The sequence below is a fragment of the Triturus cristatus genome, chromosome 8 (assembly GCF_964204655.1).
Source record: "Triturus cristatus chromosome 8, aTriCri1.1, whole genome shotgun sequence".
NCBI lineage: Eukaryota > Metazoa > Chordata > Amphibia > Caudata > Salamandridae > Triturus > Triturus cristatus.
In genome coordinates this window covers 509,672,321-509,697,729 of record NC_140591.1, presented here as the reverse complement: position 1 = coordinate 509,697,729, position 25,409 = coordinate 509,672,321, and positions in this window count along the sequence as shown.

Below are 25,409 nucleotides of genomic sequence, written 5' to 3'. Positions count from 1 at the left end.
TGTTTTAATGCTCAGCTAGGGCCTGGGAGTCTCTGCTTGTTCTCCACCCGGCTATGCAGCCCAGCTCGGGTTGTAGAGATCTAAATGTGCATGATGGTTTGGCCTTCCTAAGACAGCCGGCCAAACTGTCATTCGCACTTGAAGCAGTGGCCCCCACTCCTCATCCCTGTTGAAGACGCTGTCTATCAGCACAGGCCTGCCTCACCCTGCCCTTGACTCCTTTCAGTGTGAAAGGATAAAATGATAATAACCTGTGTTATCATTTAATTTTTCAAGTTTTGACTGCTGAGAGAGCAGTGGGGCAATGCTCCTCCGCCTTAACGGAGGAGCCACAGCTTGCTGAAATGCATTTTATATGACAAGCTTTGATTGAGAGCTCACCCATTAGAGCTGCACATTGTTCACCTGTGTCAAATGCAGATGCGCAGCACAGGAACTCAAAGAGGGAGCACGTTGCCTCTCTTTTTGCAATAGGTAGTTTGAAATTACTTTGACTGTAAATTCTCTGTGAGGAGTTAGGAGGCACTGTATTTCCCAAGGGGGTGCTGTACAGCCTGATTCCAAGGTGCATCAGGTTCAAATCCGCACCCAGTGTCTCCCTCTGTGTTTTCAAGCACAGATTACTTCTTACAAAATCATGATGTTTCTGTGTGCAGAAGCCCGTCCAGAATCATGAAAAAACATTAGGGAATAGGCCCAGTTAACCAAGGTGTTGCATGTTACTCCCCATTCTGTCCAGAAATTACTGTCTGGCATCATATTCTGTCCATCAATTTTCTGACCCTCCTGCACCACTCTATCAAGATCCAGCCTTTATGTTCTGTGTTTTGATGCATCTTCAAGGGTTACATTGCTGGACTTGTTACATAGTTTTTGCTTTCATAATATGGTCTTGGCACCCTGATAATTGCTCAGCCAGTAATTTGGGGCACAACAACTAGAAAAGATATTGTACACAATAGGGATTTTTTTTTTACAGAAATACTATTTTACTGTATTAGCCTTGGTAGCACTCAAGTTTCATATCTATGTGTCTTTGCTCTACTGTTGAAGCAAGTGGGATGTATGTGTCTTTGGTCTGAACAGGTGTGTGTTTCTGTAGATGTGTGTATTTGTGGGTGTACCTACATTTTTAGATGCTGGAGTATGTCACAATTGTTTTCTGTGTTTGTCAGTGGGTTCCTGTTTACATGCACGTGTGTGTGCTTGTTCTTGTGAACCTATAAGTATATCAAAGAGCCAAATATCCCATGTTATGATATAATATCACACAGAAGGGAGTGTCCAAGGGGATCTCCGCAATTTGCTGTGCTAATATACACAGGGTCATCTTAATTTTCATTCAAACAGAAAGAAAAGAACTTCCGTAAATAGAACAATTGTGAATTGTGCATAATCCCATACCAACCAATGGATTTCTATTTTTGGCAGCTGTGAAAATGGAGCATTGTAATGAGTACAGAAATTATACCATGTATTAACCAGGTAATAAGTGTAGTGGTACTAACTGTAAATTGCGCATTTTCAATTTGTTCTGTGCTCAATAGTGTGTATGTGGGCTCTTTCATTGTAATTGCCAAATTAGACGGTTCAAACATGCCTGTTTCATTGAAAAGTTGCCAAGGCACAAAACCTGCTTGAAGTGTTTGCAATGCCGAATTTAGGGGCCGATTCCGATTCTGGCCGCAAAACGTACTGACCGACACGGACCCGGACCGGAGACCGACCGACACGGACCGGCGCCATACGCCCCTTTCAATAGGATGCAACGCATGTGAATTCCAACTGACACGTACGGAATACAAGCCGTACGACCGACCCGTAGGGAAAACAGTGATTCATCCGGAAAACCGACGCGAGTTTCACCGACCGACACGTACCTGGAATGAACTCGACCGACACTTACCCGCCATTTCCGATCCGCGCAGTACGATGCAATGCGTGTAAACCCAGACCAACTCGCATGGAGCCCAAGCCGCATGACCGACACACACAGAAAACAGGAAGCCCAAGCAATAGAGATCTCCGCGTCCGACGCGTATGAAACACAGAAGAAAGTCAGCGGAACGAGTTGGAGAAGACCGCACGAGCCAACATCAGCATCCGTTTCGGTCAGAAGAACGTCTCCTTCATGCCTAGAAAACCCAAAGGAAAAAAGACAAACAAAAGGACCAAACAAGCAATGAAAAAGCCAATACATATAAAAATAAACCTGGGACAAAGACACACCCATAACTCCACCTATATAAATGACATCAATCACTACCATGATCCTTTGTAAATAGGAGACAACAGCCAGCAGCAAACACCATCACACAGCAAACACAGACACACTCACAACTCAACCATCACACAACTCACACACCATTAGCACCTCACCAAAAGCACACACACACAGCTAGCAAAACCAACACTAACCCACTCTAAAGCTCACAGATGATGAGTTAGAAGTACACAAGATCATCAGAGTAGAGCCACATTTGTTTGGTACATTGGTCCAAAGGACCCCCATGTCACAGAAAACCAAGATGTAGGTGAGGATTGTGGACAAGGTGAACGCACAAGCACCAACAAGGCGCACAAAGGACGATATCCAGAACAGGTGGTATGACGTGCGCAGGAGGGTCAAGAAACTCATCGAGAAAGATCATGTCATGAGTCAGTGCACTGGCTGTGGCCCTCCAGCCAAACCAGTCTACTTCAGGACATGGAGGAGAAGGTGCGGAACATCCTACCACCAGAGAGCGTCCATGGTCTAGCAGACATAACAGAGCCTGGTGAGTACACAACCAACATACTCATTATTGTGTGGCAAGGGGACAGTGAAACCATGCACCATTAGCAAAGCCACAGTAACCAATAGATAATCATCCCAAGATGTGTATGCTAGTCAGACAAACACAATACCTGCCATCTCATAGTGACTTGTAACTGTGTCATGACATGTACAAACCTACCAACAAATAGAGAAAGGCAGTGGCACAAAGCCAAATAAACACTATCAGACAGTTTGCCAACACAAACACACTACCTAACAGTGCAGCTGACTGACGGGAAGGAATAGTAGGTATGCAGGTGAAGTGAGTGTAACCAAAAGCATGATGGGGTTTGTAGTCACAGATAATGCTCCCCCTCCCAAGTGACCCATCAAGACCGCTCTGAAACATACTCACATCACAGGGAGTGGAAAACGACTGACAAGATGTCTGACACTGTGTCCTGCTGTGGGGAGCACAGGGCTCTGGTAGGAGTTGTGCGCAAATCAGAAGCAGGACACCACTGACTGACATCCTGAAAGACAACTTGCACGCCCTCCAGTGGAAGCACGTTTCATGGTGGGATGTCTGGATGGGTGGGAAGGAGGACTGACAGCCTTTCTTTTGCTCACTATGCCACCCCACTTTGGACCAATCCATATGCAAATCAGTTTGACCCTGCTCCTCATGGGAATAGTCCAGCCTGAACCGCCACACTGGGTTCTCCCTGGACCAGAAACAAGCATCCTGGGACCAGTTTTGAGGTATCATCCCTCACCAATAGCATTGCTTGAATCGCACATGTGCGACATATGGTCAAGCACCACACACAGGGTGGATTATAGACCTTGGTAAGTACACTTAAAAATTACTTTATTGAAGGTTCATAGCCTTTAATATTGGATTATATGTTAACAGTATGTGGTGTGTGTTTAATATTTCTGTATTCACACATCTCAGTATGGTCAGATATGGTTCATAAGTATATACTACTTCATAACATGTTTGGCTAATGAAAGAGTGACACTACATTTAAATAGAAATAATACAGTATTGTTAGAAATGGGGGTCTCTAGTTGGTAGGTTGTTACCCTGTCCAAGTAGGGACCCTTCTTCCTAGACAGAATAAGGGAGATCCACTACTAAAATAACCCCTGCTCACAACTTTGGTAGCATGGCACGAGCAGTCAAGCTTATTTCAGAGACAGTGTGTAAAGCATTTGCACATAACATACAGTGATACAGTTGAAAACACTACCAAAGTACACCACACCAGTTTTAGAAAAATAACCAATATTTTATATGTGCAAACAAGTGAAAAAATGATACAAATCTACCATACAGTTCTCAGAAATATCAATAATCAAAAATAGACTTAAAATACAGTTCCTTGAAGTCGATAGCTCTGTCTGGGGCTATCACAGACTCGTGAACAACAAATCCAAATAGCTTTAGCTGAATGCAGCATCGCAGGCCAGCTACGGTGTTGGGGAGATCTGCAAAACAGTACCTTTAGAAATGCAGGCTGTGGGCAACCTCCCGTTGAGCTCTGAAGAGCCAGCGTGGGCAGGCGTCAGTTCTGGAGGTCAGTGCAGGAGCCGTCTGGCCCTTGAAGTCTAGCGTGTTGCAGATCCAACTCCTCGCAGTTGAAGTCGGGAGCACTGGCGTTGGGGCTGCGGTGCGTAGTGAAGCACTGCTGCATGCAGTGCCCTCAGGTTGTGGTGTGTGCAGCGGCTCGGTAACGGTCGTCCAGCGCCATTGGTGAGACCAGAGCTGTAGTGTGAAGTGATGCTGTTCTCGTGCTGGCAGGTCATGGTGGAAGCTGCGGTGACATAGTTGCGGAAGCACTGTCGGCTGTTGAACAGGAGTAGTTGGCGCCTGTGTCAGTAGGCCAAGGCTGTGGTGCGGGATGATAGCAGTTCATAGTGTAACTTATGAGTAGTGCCTTTGACCCACGTTGCAAACAGTGATGTCGATTTCAGCATGGAGCCCCAGCATTCTGGATACCAGTGTGGCGGTGTGAAGCGAGGCAGTAAAAAGTGCGGTGCCCACAGGTTGCGGTGCAAGCAGCGGCTCGGTGACTGCATCAGAAGGCGTTGTTGGTGATACCAGGATTGTTGTACAAAGTGCGGCGGTGCCCTCTGTGGTGCCTTCAGGACTCGCAGCCAACAGCGGCGTCAGTGACGGTGTCAGGTTGCTTTTTCTTCTATTGCAGCACAAAACACACAGTCCCCAGTGCGTGGGGCAGATCAACTTGAAGTCTTAGCTGTGTCTGAAACTTCTTGAATAGTGGGCAAGCTCTACTCTGAGGCTTTGAAGAAACTCAGACAAAGAAATTGCAGAAAGTTCAGTCAAGTCCTTTCCCTGCCTAAGACATAAGCAGCCACTGCAGGCCAACACAGCAAAGCACAAATCAAAGTGCTAGTTCCTCCTCACAGCTACCCTAGCTCTTCTTCCCTGCTCTTCTTGGTAGGCTTCTGAGTCCAAAAGAGTTCTAAATATCTTGACCAGGCTCCAATATTTATACAGCCTTTCCATTTGTTGCCTTGTGACAGAGAGTCTCTGTGCTTAGTCCAAAACAGTTCTGTCCTCTCTGGTCCAGCTTCCTGGCAGGAGGTGGAGACAGCATTGTGTGAGTCAGACTAGGCCTATTCAGGTGCAAGGAAATCTCCTCCCACCACTCTAAATGCAGCTCAGGTCTATTCTCCCAACCCTGACTCATCCAGGAAAGGCAGGACACACCTCAACACCTCAGTGGCTGTCTACAGTGAATGCACATCCCCAGACTCTCTCACCCTAAAGCCAGACAGTCAATCCACAACCCAGCAGAGGCACAGAGGACGGTTAAGCAAGTAAATGCCTTCTTTCTAAAAGTGGGATTTTCAACCACACAATATAAAAATCTTCTTCACTAAGAGATGCATATTACCATTCTAAGTTTAGGCATACTAAACTCCATTTCTCGTCTTGTCCCAATGGGAAGTTTTACATAAGATGTTAGAAAGTATCCCCCAGTCTATCCTATAGGGCAGATAGCCTGTCAATAGGGAAAAATGCATCAGGACATGTCATACGCACCAGTACATGTCATACCTTTCAAATGCACTGGACCATGCCCATAGGGCTACCTTGGGCCTACCTTAGGGGTGTTGGACATGTAAGGAAAGGGAAGGTGAGGGCCTGGCAAGTGGATGCACTTGCCAAGTCGACATGGCAGTAAAACTGTGTACAGACACTGCAGTGGCAGGTCTGAGAACCCTTTTGAAGGGCTGATTGGGTGGGTGGCACAACCAGGGCTGCAAGACCACTAGCAGCAGTTAATTTACAGGCCCTGGTGCACCTGGTGCACTTTACTAGGGACTTACCAGTAAAACAAATAAGCCAAACATGGAAACACCAATCCATAGACATAATTTACAGCAGGAGCATTTGCACTTTAACACTGATCAGCAGTGAGAAGGTGTGCAAAGATACAAAACCATCAAAAACAGAGTAAAAACCAGGAGGCCAGAAATCAAAAAGACAGGGGAAACATGGCAAAAGATGCTAGGTCTCACAAGTATGTACCACATTGCCTTTATTGTCTCATCTAGCAAAGAGTACTCACAACTGTGTGGAAAGTATATGCCTATAACGTATACATGTAAAATGATTCACATCATCCTCTGTATTGAAATATGGATATATATGGTACATTGCAGCTGCTGTCAAGAGTTTCTGAGCTATCCAACGGACCTCATATAAGGATTTGAGGGACATTCTGGCTGCAGCAGTCAGACCCACTACCATCCATCCATCCACCCATCCATCGATTCATCCATCCATCCATCCATCCATCCATCCATCCATCCATCCATCCATCCATCCATCCATCCATCCATCCATCCATCCATCCAGCCATCCATCAGGGAAGAGTGTCATATGGTGTTGTGAACTATTAATTCCCAAATAGTCCACAATGACCAAATCACTAGGAAAGGAAATTAGCAGATATTCCCTCTTTTTAGAAGCATCTGATATTTGTGTGTGTTATGTTCCCAACATAATCGGTAATATCTGTGTTAATTTTGCATGTTCACTTATAATTCATGCTGAACATTTATTAAGGTGTCACTTCCTTCTGAAGCTGCTGGATCAAGGACCATTTCTTCTACCACGCAATCAAGGATCCAGGCTCAGCAGCTGACATCATGGTGCATCTCAATACCACAGAGAGCTGTGCTGGAGCTGATGAGTTTGATTGTGCATTACACCCGGCAATGCTACAGTGAGAGCTCTAACATGTAGGTTTATACAAACCAGGTCACATGGGGAACATCAAATAGATGCAAAGAAAATTTGTTCCAACCCTTGTGTTGTAGCACATGATATTCTATGGAAAATATTTATCGTATTGCAACCTCTGTCTTTCAGATGCTGAGGACAATGAGTCTCTTGGCAAAGCTGAACCATCCTCCAGTGGAGGCCAGTGGGCAATCCAAGGAGACTACCCAATCCTCCTCCAGGCTGCAATGTCAGCAGTCTGCACTGCTCAACAAGACAAGGTTGAGGAGGAAGATGATGAGCAGGTGTTGGTTGCGTAGGAGGACCTGGATGATGAGGAGTGCATTGTTGACCCACTGGACAAAAGGCCAAAGCCTACATCAGGTTTGGCCAGTATTATACCTCCCACTTCCCCTCTGTGGATTGCCCAGTCCCAGTAGTCAGCCAACCAGCTACAGCATTCTACTACCCCAAAACAACCAACACCTCCTCAAAGCCCTCACGTCCAAGATGTGTTGCTTCTCTTATATTCTCCTCCCATGACAGTGCATCCCAGGCCTTCCGTCAAGTAGCTAAAGGTCCTAATACCCTTGGTGAGGGTACATTATGTGACGGTTTAAAATCATGCTGCACCAATAATGCACTGTGCTATGAATTTCGTGCTATTAAGCAGAATAGTTACGCTTTGAATTTCATGACTGATTTTGTATTCACAATCATGGTGCATCATGGATGATGTATGCTGACAACTGAGGTCACATGTGCAGGGTACTTAAGGCCAATGATATCAAGCACTATGTTTCAACTCACCTGTGAACAAGGCAATCATTTGTCGAAACGCGTCAGGGAAAGAGTGGAATGCTGCCTCTGTGTACTTGAAATAAAGTTTGCAATTCACGGACTTGAAGCCTCGACATCTCTTCTTGTGTGCAGTTTTGAAAGACAGGAAACTCCTTGCCTGTTCATATGAGGCCGCCCTGCAGGGACGGGGGCTCCTAGCAAAGTGGAGAACTGTTGTGTGGATTTAACTCGGGGAGCATGTCCCGCTCACCCCCCTTTGTACCATGATGGAATTTTCCTGGTGACATGCAATTAAGGAGGTGAGAAAGGGAAACAGGATGGAAGTTTTCAACTTGTTACTTCTGTGACAAACTGCGCTTTTTAACAGATTTATATGGCAGCATTGGAGTTGAACAGCTATTTATTTTGGATGCCTTCCTTACATTATGTGACTGTTTAAAATCATGCTGCACCAATAATGCACTGTGCTATGAATTTCGTGCTATTAAGCAGAATACTTACGCTTTGAATTTCATGACTGATTTTGTATTCACAATCATGGTGCATCATGGATGATGTATGCTGACAACTGAGGTCACATGTGCAGGGTACTTATGGTCAAATGATATCAAGCACTATGTTTCAACTCACCTGTGAACAAGGCAATCATTTGTCGAAACGCGTCAGGGAAACAGTGGAATGCTGCCTCTGTGTACTTGAAATAAAGTTTGCAATTCACGGACTTGAAGCCTCGACATCTCTTCTTGTGTGCAGTTTTGAAAGACAGGAAACTCCTTGCCTGTTCATATGAGGCCGCCCTGCAGGGACGGGGGCTCCTAGCAAAGTGGAGAACTGTTGTGTACATATATATATATATATATATATATATATATATATATTCACTGAAAAAACCATAGGTTTCACACATGTTATAGTTAGCGGAAATTTTACTGATAAAAAACCAATGAAATTGCCCCGTTATAGTTAGTGCTGGCAACTATAACTCACGCGACCGCAATCCTCTGCTGATGCTAATACTGTATTTAGACACTTATTTGCCCATGTCTTCTTCCATACATTTTTAGCTATACATATATTACAAATATTTTTTTTTCATAAAGACACATATGTCATCAGCAGAAGATTGCGGTCGCGTGAGTTATAGTTGCCAGCACTAACTATAACGGGGCAATTTCATTGGTTTTTTATCAGTAAAATTTCCGCTAACTATAACATGTGTGAAACCTATGGTTTTTTCAGTGAATTTGCAAGGTTTTTTAAATGCTAATTCCTAACTATAACGTGTGTGAAACCTATGGTTTTTTCAGTGAATTTGTACGGTTTTTTAAATGCTAAGTGACTTTACGCCATTCGTGGCGTGCGCGCCCACTTAACGCAGTTCGTTCCGTGCGCGCACGGTGCGCTTCGCGCACCGTGCGCGCACAGTGAGCACGCGGTGCGCTTCGCGCACCGCGCACCCACTTTACGCAGTTAGTGCCGTGCCCATGTTACGCTAGATGGGCCATGTACGCACGATGCGCTTCGCGCACCGTGCGCACATGGAGGACATATTATGCGCTTCCTTGTGATAGGTAATCTGTTGAAATTTTTTGGGAAATTTCTGTGCTCTGATAAGCCATGCACAAATGGTGGCCTTCGGCCACCATTTGCACAAGGGGTGGAGAAAGTGTGGATAGTGTTTTTTTTATTTTTAATTTTTTACCGTACGCTTACGGTAAGCGTACGGTAAGCGTACCCCGCGAAATTGCCGAAAAAAAAATAATGCCGTTTTTGCTCTTGGGGGATGTTTGGGGACTCCCTCAACATGACTATGTGAGAGGGAGTTGTCAAAACATCCCCGTAACATGTTTTTGGCCATCATGTTTGATACATAACACTCAGTGCGGTAGACAAAATGGCGGACGCCGCTTCCTGGTTTCTGCCGATTCGAATGTTTACTAAGATCTAAGAGCCAATCAGAATCGCGCTCGCGCACGCCACCGTACGCTTACCGTAAGCGTACGGTAAGCGTACCGTAAGCGGGCTCAGATATATATATTGATTTAAAGGCTATTTTCTCAGAATCTACTGAACAGATTTACACCAAACCTACAAAAGGCACTTCCTTGACCTAGGGACTACCTCTCTGCCAAATTTCTAGTAATTCTGTTCAGCCGTTCGGGCTGTAGCTCGTTCTAAAGGTCCTATGGAAAAATGCATGGGAAAAACGCGTTTTGGGACCCCCCTTTTATCTCAGCCCCCGCTTGACGAATCCCCCCGAGACTTTCAGGGTAGGAGCGGAGCGTAGCGCCCCACCTATTTTGAGAAATTCGCGAGGATTCGTCGACCGGCGCCAAAGTTATTCAAAATAGAATGTTGAGGTTTTCCTATGGAAACGTGGTCCTAACTATAACTACCTACTGGCGACCGCCAGTAGGTAATATATATATATATATATATATATATATATATATATATATATATATATATATATATATATATATATATATATATATATATATATATATATATATATATATATATATATATATATATATATAAAAGACTGACTGGACAATAACTTTTTGAGTGTTGTTTAAAAAAAAAAAGATGTTGCAAGAGATACATGATCTCATCAGTATTATAAACATGATTATAAGTTAAGCATCCAAATAACTTGCACACCAAGCCAGATAATAAATGAATCACAAACATGAGCACTGGTATTGAGTGCCAGTGGATGAAGGTTACTAACCCACATAACCTCTTCTGACTAGGCCTTGGACTGCTCTGCTTTGCTGCCCTGAGAAAAACAAGTACTACAATGAGGTACTTGGTTCCCAGTTCAGAGAGCATTGTGTATCTATTAATTGTGCAAGTTTTACATTCTTCACAGGTAATGCCCCAATTTCTGAGAATTTGTGTATGTATCTGTGTATGAATGAATGTATTCTTGGTGTGTTGCTGTAGGTGCTTGTGGATGTAAAGCTATGTTTGTGTGTGCCCTGTGTACTACATTGGGTCTTTGTGGTATTGTATAAAAATTGATTCATTTCTGTGTGGGTCTATGTCTATGCAGTTCTACACCCATCTGTGCATGTAAGGCTACTTCCTGTTTTACAGGAATCTGTGCATGTGTGACCATTTATTGTTTGTGTGGCATGGGACATTATGCAGTCCTGTTAAATTGTGTCTGCAAGCATTGCTGCTGTCACAGTGTGAATGTGGGTATTTGATTTTCAAAGGCAATACTAAGCTTGACATGGAAATGGTTGCTTTAGAGGGGAAATGTGGAAACCAACATAGAAATGCACGATTTCCTAGCATAATTCAGAATCTGGCAAGGTAATGTGTGCTTACTAAGGCAATAGAGCATTGGTCACTGGTGATATGTGCTTTATTGAAGCATCAGAACTGTAATGGTAACATAATGGATTTCTGCTGCCTGAGGCATGACCCTGTTTGAACTGCAACTTGGGAATAATTGGAATAAGAAAGTCATTCATTTGGTGTGATCACCCAATATTGAGATGACTGGTATTGCTGTTTTTTTAACTCTGCACACTGGAGCACTTCTGTGCAGTCTTCACTGTATGAACTCTGGTCCCCAAAACATGATCAAATTAGCCAATCCCAATTGGAATATTTACACATTCAGTAAGGCCATAGTATATGGTGTAGGAAAATACACCAATTGAATGGGAAGATAATTTCTCTTGTGGATTGTAACACATATTGTGCCATTGGCACGGCTGACAAGGAAACACATGGCTTTAGTACTACATGCGTATCCTGGTTGCTGTAACTTTTAAACCTGCAAGCAAACCTGTTAAAACAACCCTATGTGACATGAAAGAACCTTACTTTTAAATATTAAATAAATCAACCCTATTTAGGCTGTGCAGCCTAGATGTAGGATACCTAGTATTTAAACGTGCCAACAGTAACTAGTAGAGCGGCATAGCTGTCCTATAGGAAAAATCAGAGTTCATATAAATATTAATTCTGCCAGCTTTGCTTTTGAATATTACATTTTTAACGTTTATTAAAAATCCATTCCACCCGTGAAGTCCAATTTATACTACATATTAAAGAAAAGTAACTTTTAAAAAGTTTGCCTGGGTGTGAGGTGTTGAGTTCTTTTAAAACAGAAAGATAATATGTGGAGGGTTCAGGATCTTCATTAACTTGAAAGAGATCATAATGAGGCCTGTCCATTTATGGTTAAGTGTAATGGAAGACATGGGGAAGAAAAGCCTTTGTTCTCTGGGCCATTAGTAGACAGATTCTCACTAGCCAAGAACCAGGTTGGTGTATTTGAGGAAGGTAGACCATTCCTTTTCCTAAATACATCCACGGATGACACACTAGAAACCTCCAAAGTAGAAGAGTATTGCCATGCTGGATTTCGATCAGTGTAGTGCACTATGGCATAGTTTTCACTAAGTAAAAAGGATGTGCTGCAAAAGTGGAAAGGATTGCCCCAGGGAACTTTTGTCTCATTGGTTAGGGAGTCTCAAGGAGTCATGCCTCTGACAAGCTTGTGAATTCGACTAAAATGTGCACATCACCCACAGCTCATCCGAACACCTAGATCTGTAGAACAAATAAGAGGACTGGGCCTGCTGTGTGTGGCCTGTGTGGAAATCAAAGGGACTAGACCAGTTTCCACTTCTAATTAGGCCTGAGAAATGAGATAAAAGGGTCTATTGTCAGACCATCTGTGTAGCTATAGGGACACAATAAGCAAGAAGCTTTTTTCTTAGATTGACCAGCTTACCAGTAGCAACTGTACCTATACAACCTCGGCTAGAGTGAATTCTGATCCCCAAATACTGTGCCTGTGGTAACCAAGTGGAACTGCTTTAGAAAGACTAAACGGTTGCAACTTAGAAAAACATTGGACTTCCAGACTTCTGGAGCTGCAGCAGCAACTTGCAGCAGAGGTATAAGATTTTAAAAGGACTTTGGAGGATACAGCTTTACGCTTGCACTACCAACTTCAACATCACCTTGTTCAATGGCAATCCATACAGAGTGGACTTTGCCAAATACAGACAGCAGCCTTGTCCCGCTGGATCATTTTGACTTCCATCTCAGGTACTAAGGGTCTAATTTTGAGTTTGGCAGATGGTTTACTCTGTCACTAGAGAACTAATATCCCATCCACCTTGTTAGAAATGCCTTATGTCCTAATGCACTTGCAATAAGGTGGATGGGGTATCTGTCACTCTGTGACAGAGTAACCCATCTGCCAAATTCAAAAAGTGGCCTTAAGTCAGAAGATAAGGTCTTTGACCAGGTCAACCACGCTGTGTTCTGACCTACCCAATATCTCAGCTGGCCTCAAATGTTATGTTAGAGCATTTATGTTATGTTACAGGATTTATAGAGCACATGGCTGTCCCCACAATGGAGCTTCTCAGCTCTAGGCCTAAAAGCACACAGTGTGAGCTGACTGCCCCCCCAAAAAGAGAGGTAGAGGCTAGATTAAGAAAAGCTAATGCTTGAGGAATTTTCTGAACAAAATATGGTTATGAGTATTTCTGATAGAGAGGAGAAGAGCGTTTCAGAGGGAGGGGGCCAGAGCATGAAAAGTGCGAACCCTGCTCTGACTCTCTGAGCTTGGGGAACCATAGCCAAGTTCTGATTGGCATGATGCAGGTAGCATGTAGGCTGGTAAGATGAAATAGACTGGCTCAGAAAAGGGGGCTCATGGGAATATTGAATGTTATGAGTAAAACAAAGAGTCTTGAAATGAATGTGTTTATCCACAGGGAGCCAATGTAACCTGTGCAAAAGGCCTGAGGCAGAAATAAACCTGGGAAAAGAACAAAGCAGCCTAGTAGCTTCATTCTGGGCAAGCTGGAGTCTTTTCAAAACAGAATGATTGGCACCTAAGTATAAAATGTTCCAACTGAGACAGAATGGCTGCCTAAATGATAATTTGATGAATATGGGGGTCAAAAAAGCCCAGAAAAGATTTAAGACTTCTCAGGAGACCAACGCAAGAGCCGGCAACAAATTTACCTTGAACCTCGAAGGCCAGAGTGTTGTCCATCCACACCCTAAGATTATTAATAGACGACTTGGGTTGGAGGGGGGGGACCCAAAGGAGGTGGGCCACTAATGGTCATCCTAAACTGGGCTAGGTTTGCCAAGCAGAAGAATCTCTGTCTTTTTAGCATTCAGGCATAGACAGTTATTAGTCATCCACTCTGCCACCGCATGCATGGTTTTGTGGAAATTGTCCATGTCAAGTGAAGAAGTGTCTGGGAATGAAAGTACAAGCTGGGTATTGTCAGCATGCGATACCAAATTAAGCCCAAAAGATTCAACAACACAAGTTAAAGGCTGGATGTATATGATAAACAGGGTCGGGCTTGAGGACGAGCCTGTAATTAACACGTGAGATTGTGAACTGTAATGGGGAGAGAGAATTTGAATGTATGCTCAGAAAGTAAAGCAAGCCTGGAAAGGGCAACACCTCCAATGCCAATATCTCACAGGCGTTTAAGTAAAATTTGGTGAGACACATTATTGAATGCAGCACTCAGGTCAAGCATAATCAGTGTTTTGGATCTGCCCGCATTCAAAGTGCTACAAAGATGTTCGCAAACAACCAGGAGAGCAGATTCCATGCTATGGCCAGTCTGAAATCTATTCCAAGATATGGCTGTCTTCTGGGAATTTAGTTAAAATACCATTGTCAATGGTATTTCTGTAACCTTAGCCAGAAAGGGAAGGAGGGGCATGGAACAGACGTTTTCTGGATTGCAGATGTCCAAAGAAGGTTTCTTGAGGAGAGGAATAACTTTTGCTCGCTTCCATGGGCCAGGCACGGAAGCGGTGGCCAGCGAGGAAATGACCAATTCTAGGCAAGGAGGAAAAATCTGGTCCTGTAGTTTCATAAAAAGATCCAAATTAAGAGGGTCATCTGGAGAGCTGGATTTCACCTAATGGCAGAGAGTCTCAATGGAGGGCAGACATATAGGAGGAAATTAACTGAGCAAGGCTACTGGGGAGTTGGTAACTACCGGCAGCAGAGCATCAGAGGGAAGTGCGAATAAATGTTTTTAATCTTATTTGAAAAAAAGTCAGATAACTTGTTACATTGAGCATTAGGCATTTCGATATGGTCAGATGGCAACACTGGCTTTAAAAGGCTATTAACGAGGTTAAAAATATCTTTAGCAGGATTATTACTACAGCTAATTTGGTTAGTGTAGTAATCTGTCCTAGAATTCATGATACATTTGTGGTAGGATTTAATAAGTGATCGACATAATACTTTTTGCAAAGTATCATGCCTAGTTCCTGGTCAACTGTGATCAATGACTACTGGTTTTACTTTTTATTGGAGCTTTTGGCCACAAATCTTTGAAAATGTATATTTCTGTTTCCCCTTGTTGGATTTTAGTTATATTAGTGTTGTTTTTGTTATTAAACCTTCCTCTATCTTCAGACATTAGTTTACTTTATGGTGGTTAGTTGTTAGACTTGGCATCTTTTGGCCTGTTTCCCCAGTCTTTTTGCTTCCTGACCTCCCCATTTTAACTCTGTTGTTTGCTGGTTTAGTGACTCTTCACACTTTCTGACTGTTGTTCAGTGTTACAATGCAAGTGCTGCTGTTGTAAATTGTTATTATGGATTGGTGTTTCCATGATTGTCATATTTGATTTACTGGCAAGCCCCTAGTAAAGTGCCCTGAGTGTGTCAGGGCCTGGAAATTAATTGCTACTAGTGGACCTGCAGCATTCACTGTGCCACCTACATGAGCACCCACTTGCCAGGCCCTAACCTTCCCTTTTCTTACACATGTCACCCCTAAGGTAGGCCTAAGGTACCCCTGTGAGCAAGGGGCTGTGTATGTTAAAGGTAGGGCATCTACTGGTGTGTGTGACATGTCCTGGTGGTGAATTACATTGTATTTAGTTTTTCACTACTGTAGGGCTATTTGTCCCATAGGAAAGAACGGGAGATTTACTTATAACATCTTATAAGCATAACTTTCCATTGGGACAAGATGGAAAATGGAGTTTAGTATGCCTTGACTCAAAATGTAAAAATGCATCTTTTAGTCATGATGATTTTTATGTTCTGCGTTTGAAAATACCACTTTTAAAAAGTAGGTATTTTCTTGCGTAACCATCCTATGTCCCTCTGCTGGGTTTGTGGATTGACTGTCTGGCTTTGGAGGAACAGGGGCTGGGGATGTGCAGTGGCTGCAGAGAGTCTGGATGAGTCAGGGCTGGGCAGAATAGACCTGGGCTGCGTTTAGAGTAGTGGGTGGAGATTTCCTTGCACCTGAACGGACCTGGTCTGCCTTGAACAATTCTGTCTCCAGGACTAAGCACAGACACTATTTACCTGAGAGAACAAAGGGATTTTGAGTATAAATATTGGGGCCCAGACACCAACATTTTAGAACTCACTGGAATCAAGGAACCTGCCAAGAAGAAGAGCTGGAAAAGCTGCGAGGAGGAGTACTTCCCCTGTGCTGTGTTGTTGCTTTGTCGGGTTGACCTGCAGTTGGTGCTTCAGCTTGGGCAGCGAAAGGACTGAACTGAATTTTCTTTACTTGTGCTGAGTATCCCCAAGGGCGTGAAGTAGAGCTTGCCTCCTGTTCTGAAGTCTAAGGGACTGCAAAGACTTCACCAACCTCTGGGTACCGCTTCTGGAACCACTGTTTCAGCTGCCACAAAGAAGGTAAATGAAACTGACTCCGTCACCGGCTCCATCGCTGGCTCTGTGTCCTGATGGCACTGCAGAAGGCACCGTCCACATCTTGCACCGCAACCCTGGTCTCACCGATGACCGATGCCGCTGCCACCGAGCCGCTGATTGCACCGTGACCTGTGGGCACCGCACTCCGCACCACCTTGCTTTACTTCTTACCAATGTCATTCCTGCTGCTGACTTTGACACCCGTGACTGTTAGGGCTGGGGGCACCGCTCCTAAGTTGCACAACGTACCGTCTCGTCCCACACAGCAGTCTGGGTCAACCGACACTAGCTCCCACTAACCGTCTCTGTCACTTGCACTGCAACCTGCCAGCACCACAAAGAGCACAGCCTCACCCTGCACCATACGCCTTGGTCTCACCACGCCGTCTGGACAATTGTCACCGAGTCACTGCCTGCACTGCATTGAGAGGTCACTGCACCCTGCACCGCTTCCATTTTGCAACCCGACTGCAAAGGTTGCCACAACCGGCTCGCACCAACGTGCCAGTCGCAATGAGAAAGGTTGGAAGTGGTAGATTCTGTAGTTTTCAGCATCAAGGTAGCCTAGGACGGAGCTACCGACTCGTACGAACTGTTTTTGAGGTATTTCTGCAATTTGAGGATCTTGCAAAGTATATATATAAGTACTGTATGTTGGATTCTTATCGTTTTGGTCTTGTTTTGGATATATACAAATGTTGGATATTTTTCTAAACTGGTGTGGTGTCCTTTTGTAGTACTTTCACTGTGTTACTGTTGGTTATGTGCAAGTGCTTTATTCACTGCTTCTGAAATAATCCTGACTGCTCGTGCCAACGTACCAAGGGGGTGAGCAGGATTATTTTAGGAATGAAACTCCCTTACCCTGACTAGGAAGAAGGGTCCCCACTTGGACAGAGGTGCAAACCCTCGCCAACTAGAAACACCCATTTCTAACATGTGTTTTCACTTTTTGACTGTACAGAGACCGCCCTGATCAATGCCACCAATGACATCAGAATTCTTCTCTACTGGGGAAACACAGCAACCCTAATCCTCCTCAACCTCTCAGCAGTGTTGAATACTATATCTCACCACAACCTCATCAAGAAACTCCGCCTCATCGAGCTCCAGGGAGTCGCCCTCAAATAGATCGTATTCTTCCTCACCCACGGAACCCAGAGAATCAGCCTACCACTGTCGGAACCTAAGAGCATCATCTGAAGCATCCCCCAAGGATCATTCCTCAGCCCTACCCTGTTCAACATGTAAATGAAACCCCTGGCCAGAATCGTTAGAACCCATGACATCAACATCATATCTTATGCAGATGACAACCAGCTCATCCTTTCGCTGCCAGAAGACCCCTCTGCGACTACTGCATAACAAGCATCACTGACTGGATGAACATCGACTGCTTGAAGCTCAGCACAGACAAGACAGAAGTGCTGATTTTTGGGAACAACACCTTCCCATGGAATGAAACCTGGTGGCCCACCGATCTTGGACCCACACCCATGCCCATAGAGCACGCTCCCAACCGTGACATCATCCTGGACACCAAACTCAACATGAAAAGACAGATCAACTTAGTCTCCTCCTTCTGCTTCCACCCCTTTTGCATGCACCCATGGATCTTCATATCGCTCCCAGTCGACACCTGGAAAAACGTCACCCAGGTCCTGGTCACCAGCCGGCTGGATTACAACAACACACTCTATGCTGGAATCATCACCCAGCTCCTGAAGAGACTCCAAACGTTAGAGGGCTCAGCTGTCAGACTCATCCTCAAGCTTCCCAGGATGACCCACAACAACCCCCACCTCAGGAACCTTCACTTGCTCCCCATCCAGAAGAGGTGCCAATGCAAGATCCTGCTATACGAATACAAGTCCCTACATGACCAAGGACCAACAAAAGTCAGCCAGGGCCTCAAATTCCCCCAACCCAACATACACCTGCGCTCCATTTACCTCGACCTCGTGCACACTCCCCACATCCATCGAAGCTACTGCGGTGGACACTTAGTGCCTGGATACCCTCGCAGGTGAGTAGCCGTGCTCTTCAAATCCGAGCTGATTGATTGATATACACATTTTCACAGAGTTTTTATTTCTTTAGCCTATAGTGGTTAAAGACTGAGACTGAACAGATTTCATTGATCTCAGATTCAGCGCGAGAGAGATAATGGTAAGTGGTCTTAAACTGATCTTAGCTGAACATACTGCTAGCTGAGACATATAAGGTCTACATGGCCAAGTGTACAACATAATGAAGCCTAACTATTCATCAGATTACTTGAAAGGTTCCTGCTTGTTAAATTCAACAGAACTGAAATCATGAATATTCTTCTCTGATGGCTTTCAATTGCACAAAGCAGAATTAACATCACTGTGGAGGCTATCCTGAACTTTCAAATATCTTCAGACAGGTTGCTTCCTCACCAATTGCACAACATAGCCCTTTGGCAAGTGTCAACATGGGGATGCTGATGTGTACTCTAGCAGTGAGTGGATATAAATCTAAGATCATACATTTTTTAAAAGAGCTTGTTGGCCCATATATTCAAGAATGTGTGCAATGAACTGTAAATTAACTCATTGTGACTGCTCTGATTTGCGACACTTCTCAAGCTTTCCCCAAACATATCAGTTAGGCAAAGTGACAACAACAACAATTGACCTTGTGGAATTTCTAATTTGATTTTCCTGATGGCTATTGTAATAAAGGCAATGGACATAGTTTTGTTTGTTGACTCCTTAAACAGTACTACCTGTAGACCATCAAACTTGATGTTGTTCCTCTCAGGCCTCACATTTGTAATGGCCTTCTTATAATAGAACAATGAACAATCATTTGTGCAAATAAATCAGCTTGGTTTTGGCCTTTTCAATGTTAATATATGTCTAATGAGCATAGCATGGCTCTCGTGCTCTTACTGTAATGTGCACTACTAGTACCTGAAGAACAATGAAGTTGTGAAATGTTAGCCAAAGTATTGGACCTGGTCCTCTCTGCAGGGTCATTCCCAAACGTTTTGCCTTTACCCCCTACTTTTTTCTGAATTTTGTTTTGGCCTTACGACTCTGTGCACTTTACCACTGCTAAACAGTGCTAAAGTGCTTGTGCTCTATCCTTTAAACACAGTAAAATTAGCTTACATCTGATTGACATAATTAATTTACTTGTACCCAGGACCTGTCAATTAAATGCTGCTAGTGTACCTGTGGGACTTATTGTATCACTCACTTAAGTAGCCCCTTAACATATACCCCAGGCCTGCTATTCGAGCCTGAATGCGGTTTTAATTTGACTTGGCAATATAACCCACTTGCCAAGCCTAAAACTCACATTGTATTGCATTTAATTGCACCAAATGTGGGCCCTAGGTAGTCCATAGGGCAGAGGTCATTGTGATTAAAAGGTTGTACATGTACTGTTAATTTTTACTTGTCCTGGTAATGAAAAACTCCTAAATTCACTTTTCACTATTGTGAGGCCAACCTGTCCTGTAAGAGCATGGGGGATATGTATCAAGCTCCCGTTTAGCGAATCCTAATTTGCGATATTTTGCAATTCGCAAATTGAGATTCGCTAAACGGGATGTAAAAAATTAATCGCAAATCAATTGCGATTTCTTAAAAATCGCAAATAATTCTCAGACACCCGTTTTGCGATTTCTTAATAGCGAAATTCGCTAATTAAGAAATCGCAAAAACGGGAATCTGCTATCCAGGTGCAGCCTGATGACATCACAAACAGGAAACTGGAGTGATTTCCTGCACCTGCTCACCTGAGCCACACCCAGAGGCTGCTTGAGGAGTGTGAGGAGGCATCCCAGGAGAGTGCAACCAGCAATGGATTCCAACAAACAACAGCAGGGCAAGGATGCAGAGAAAAGGAAGAGAAAACCTAAGTTCTCTGAAAAGGAGCAGGAGGTCCTCATTGAGGAGATGGTCTGCAGCCATGAGCTCCTCTTCGGCAAGAAGGCACTGCGTGTCCCAGAGGCGAGGAAGAGGAAAATCTGGCTAGAAATACAGAATAAGGTGAATGCAGTGGGAGTCACCACACGTACCATCGAAGAGCTGCGCAATCGGTGGTACGACATGCGCCAGAGGTCCAAGGAGAGGGTGGCAGCCAGACTGAAGGACGCAAATCAGACTGGAGGAGGACCATCCACTGCAGAGCAGCCAACCCCCCATGAGGAGCTCGTGGAGTCTACTCTCCTGCCTGAGAGCGTTGGTGGTGTGGCTGACATAGACAGCTCCGACCCTGCATCCAGCAGTCAAGGTAAGATGTATGCAAAATCAATCTGCACTCCTCCCCATCCCATGCACACTTCCCCAAATGCGCATAGTAAACTCCCAAAATGTCAATCCAGGCCAGGTCTTACAGCACACCCAGCAATGTATCATGGGACTCGTAGTACTGTGTCTGACTGTGTGTCCATGAGACTAAGGAAATTAAATGCAACATGTGGGTTGGGGATAAGTGAATGATACAGTGTCAGAGGTTAGCCAAAAAAAACTGTAGGAACTTTATTGATTGCCACATGCAGACAATAACACAAACTCATGTAGTCCCCTTTACATCCACAGCACATGGCATGGCACAAGAAGACAGCGCAGAGGGAGAGGAGCCTGCACACCCTGCGGACTCCAGCGATGACACTGAGCAGCAGCCAATCCAGCGCAGGAAGCGCGCACATGTGCCCCCACTGCCTCCATTTGAGGACGAATTACCTGCCACAGGGGATGACACCGACAGGAGAGAGGGGAGTCAGGGTGTGTCACACATGCCCATTCATGACACACAAACGCCAAGGAGTAGACCACAGGAGACATCCAGATCAAGGCCCAGGAGCAGCACTGCAACTGAAGCAGAAGGGTCCGTGTTCTCAGGCCTGGAACAGAGCATGCTGCAGGAACAGCGCCTGCAAAGCACTGCGGTCAATTAATCGGCAGCTATGCCGCATACACAAGGACCAGAAGAACATGGGGGAGGGCTTCGTGGCCATGGCAGGGGCGATCCATGAGCTCTGTGACACTTTCAGGCACACCCAAGCCGCCAATGACAGGGCTGGCCGACATGCCAATGCACGCCTACACAATTACACAAAGGCCGTGAACCGCCTCTGCACCGCAACCAGCACCCTCACACGCAGAAGTGTAACAATGCAGGTCGAGATGGCACACTGCTGCCAGGATATTGCCCGAGGACTTGCGCAGGTAACCACTGCTGTGGAGCAGCTGCAGACAGCCAATGCTGGTGGCAGCGCACTCATGGCCTCTGCAGAGAGTGAGGACACCTTAAGTCGGAGCAGCCTCACTCCCACCTTGCCAGGGGAAAGACACCGCAGTGCCAGACAGGGTGCAGGCCAAGGGAACACCATGGGGGGCACTCAGCCTGGATGTCACCGAAGGAGGTGAACATGTGCGGGGACACTCACTGCAACACGGGTGCATGAACCCGAAAATGCTGTTTGCACAATTACTTGTGCCTTACCTGCACTGTGTGCACAACATGTGCTGGGGACAGCTAGAATTTCTTCAATGTGAAGTGTGAATAAACACTTAACACATAATCAAGCTTTTTTGTCTCTTTTCATCATTACTCACCTTGAAGTAGTTTTGTGTGATCTCAGTCCGTCTCTGGCGTCCAGCAGCTGCCCCAACTCCTGCTGCAGGTCTGGCGGGGCGAGCAGGGCGCTCGTCATCCGATGTGTCTGTATCGGTCACATCAATTGTGGTGCCTTTCCTCATTGCCATGTTATGTAGCATTGCACAGCTTGCCACAATATTACAGCAGGTCTCAGGGCAGTATTGCAGTGCGCCTCCGCTTTTATGCAGGCACCTGAAGAGGCTCTTCAGGATTCCAAAGCTACGCTCAATGACGCAGCGTGTAGATCTGTGTGCCCTGTTGTAGCTCCTCTCACTTGCATTTGCAGGATCCAGATATGGGGTCAGGATGAAGTCGCGCACTGCATAGGCACTGTCACCTGCATGGACAAACACAATAGGTAAGTCAATGTCCCCCCCTCAAGTGATGTAGTGTATGTATTGATGTGTGCCATGTATTTACCTAGCAGGTACCCCTCCCCAAACTCTCCAGCACTCAGACGTCTGTGTATTCCGCTGTGTCTAAAGATGAAGGAGTCATGTGTACTGCTGGGGTATTTGGTTACGATGTCAGTGATGATATATTTTGAGTTGCACACAATCTGTATGTTGAGGGAATGGTAGCATTTCCGATTTCTGTAGACATATTCAGTTGCTGATGGGGGTGTGATGGCCACATGGGTCCCATCGATGCAGCCAATGACGTGGGGGAAACGTGCAATCTGGTAGAAGTCCAGTTTTGTTTGCTGTAATGCCTGTTGGGTGGTGGGGAAGTAAATGTGATGTGAGAGCCTCTGTAGCATTACATCTAGGAAGGCATGGAAGAAGCGCGAAAGTGCACTCTGTGACACCCCACCAACCTCCGCTATTACCTGTTGAAAACTCCCTGACGCCAGGAGGTGCAGGGAGCACAGGACCTGCACATGTGTGGGAATTGTTTGTGTCCTGCGTGTAGGGTGTTCCAAGTACGGTTTCAGCTCCACAATCAGGTCCATTATGGTATGTGGGTGCAGTCTGTACTTGTCATAGATGTCCTCTTCAGTGTGCTGGAACAGAGTGATGCGCAGCCTGAATATACGCTCCTGTCTCATTCTCCTCTGTGCAAGAGCCCGAATACGCAGCCTCTTGGCTATCACGAACATCCCTGCCATTGTGGGTGGGTCTGTTGCATTGTGGGGTGGTTTAAGTACCTTGCACCAGTTTACCACCTGCATGCAATTGGTGTTAATAGCGATTTCTTCATTTGCGAATTTCGTGAATTCGCAATTTGCAAATTTTTCTTACATGTGTCAGCGATTTCTTATTTTGCGATATCCTTCTTGCGAATTTCGCAACGTTAGGAAATCGCAATTTAAGAAATCGCAAGGATAATCGCCGATTTCTTGTTTCGCAGACTAAGAAATCGCTAATTTAGCGATTTCTTAATTTTCTCTTAAGATGTGTGTCATACATATGGTTTAGCGAAAAATCAGTCACAAACGCTGTTTTTGCGATTCGCAGCGTTTGCAAATAATTTTTGCTTTCATACATATGGGCCATGGTGGGTTGCCTTATTACACTTAATAGGTGCTAACCTTTGTTTTAGGCCGGGTCAGCATTTTTTGTTTGGTATCCATGAAATTGTAATAAAAAATCCTCTTTAAATCTAAATTCAGATTTTAAATTACAATTTTGAAAAATCCACTTTTAGAAAGTTGGCATGTCCCTGCCCTTTGGTAATTGATGCCTGCAACTTGCCCTGGGTAGTCCTAGGTCACATGACTGATTGTAGTTTGCAGTTTGACGTTGTTGATTCCTTCCAGACAGCCACAAACTAGAGGGATTAGCAATGCCTAGATGGGCCACCAACTGGCATGATGTGGGTTACAGTTGGGCACAGCATCACTTTCAACACAATAGGCTGTGCTCTGGCTGTGCTCTGCCTTCACACAAAGGACTTGCCACCACTGCAATGTCCTTGGGGCCAGTTTGGAGCCAGGGCAGGAGAGTCAGGAAATTCCAAGCAGTTCAAAGGAAAACTTCTAGAAAGTTTTCCTACTTCAAAGAAGGTACCAGGTATACAAATAGGACTCTCAGACCCACTCTTTAGTTCACAGCCTGGACCTGCAGAAGGACTCTCAGAGAACTGCCTGTGCACTGCTGTGTACTCAACATCACTGTTTTGCTGCACATGGAAGGGCTGCTTTGATGTCTAGAGACTGCCTTGAACGCTCAGAGGCCTGCCCTGCCGTTTGAGCCCTGCTTCTTCACCCGAACACGGGACTACCAGAGTGACTCCAGGGCTAGTTTTTGGGACTCCTTTTCAGAGCTACAGGGACATAACAGGCTCCCACCATCTTTAACCGGTACCTGGACCAACGTTGATTGAGTCCTAATACCTAACTGGTACCCCTCCAGTCCTGGACCCTCAGTGGTGCTGCTAAAGGTGCCTACTTGACCAATATCCAAAACTTGGGAGTTGAAATGTTTTTGCCTGAAAACCGCTCTGAGAACCGAGGGAAGACCATGGCCAACTGCTCATCTATCTGCCCAAGGTGCATCACTGGTCCACCTCCTGGTATGTTCTTCTCTGCTGCAGCAAATCCTGCTTAGTAGCCCCATGGCGAACAGATATCTGACCTTGTGGCACTCTCGTCAGTTACAGCATTCTGCCTTGTCAAACTAGAGATTTTCAACTTCCCAAAAAGTGACTAGCTATGAACATAGAAAACTCACTGCTACTTCCTCCAGTGGCTCCCTGATGACGATTTCATCCAGCGGCTCCCTGACAACAATGCTTCTTGCATGGTCACCACATGCAACAATGTTCACTGAACGTTCTTCTCTTTCTCAGAACACTGTTTCACATCATTTCTTCTAAAACTGAAGGTAAGCACTGACCGGGCCCTATCCACATTTTGTATCTGATCCTCACTCCATCATGGTCAGCTATATTTTTCAACTTTGACGCAGTCTTGTGTGATGTCAGTGGTTGATACTTTGATCTTTTCGGCACTAATTTTTCCCTTAAACTTTAGAAATGTATCACTCCAGTTGAACTAATTGGATTTTTGGCATTGTGCTGTCAATTTATTGAAATGTATTGCATTTTTCTAAATTGGGGTGGGATTTTTCTTATATTGTGTTTTCACTTTATTACTGTTTGTGTCCTGCATAAATACTTTAAACATTGTCTTTCAGTTAAGCCTGACTGCTTTTGTACCAAGCTATAAGATTGTTAAGCACAGGTTAATTTAGTGAATTTTGTGGTGGCTGTTGTTTGAACAGGGTTACCCCCCTTCCACCA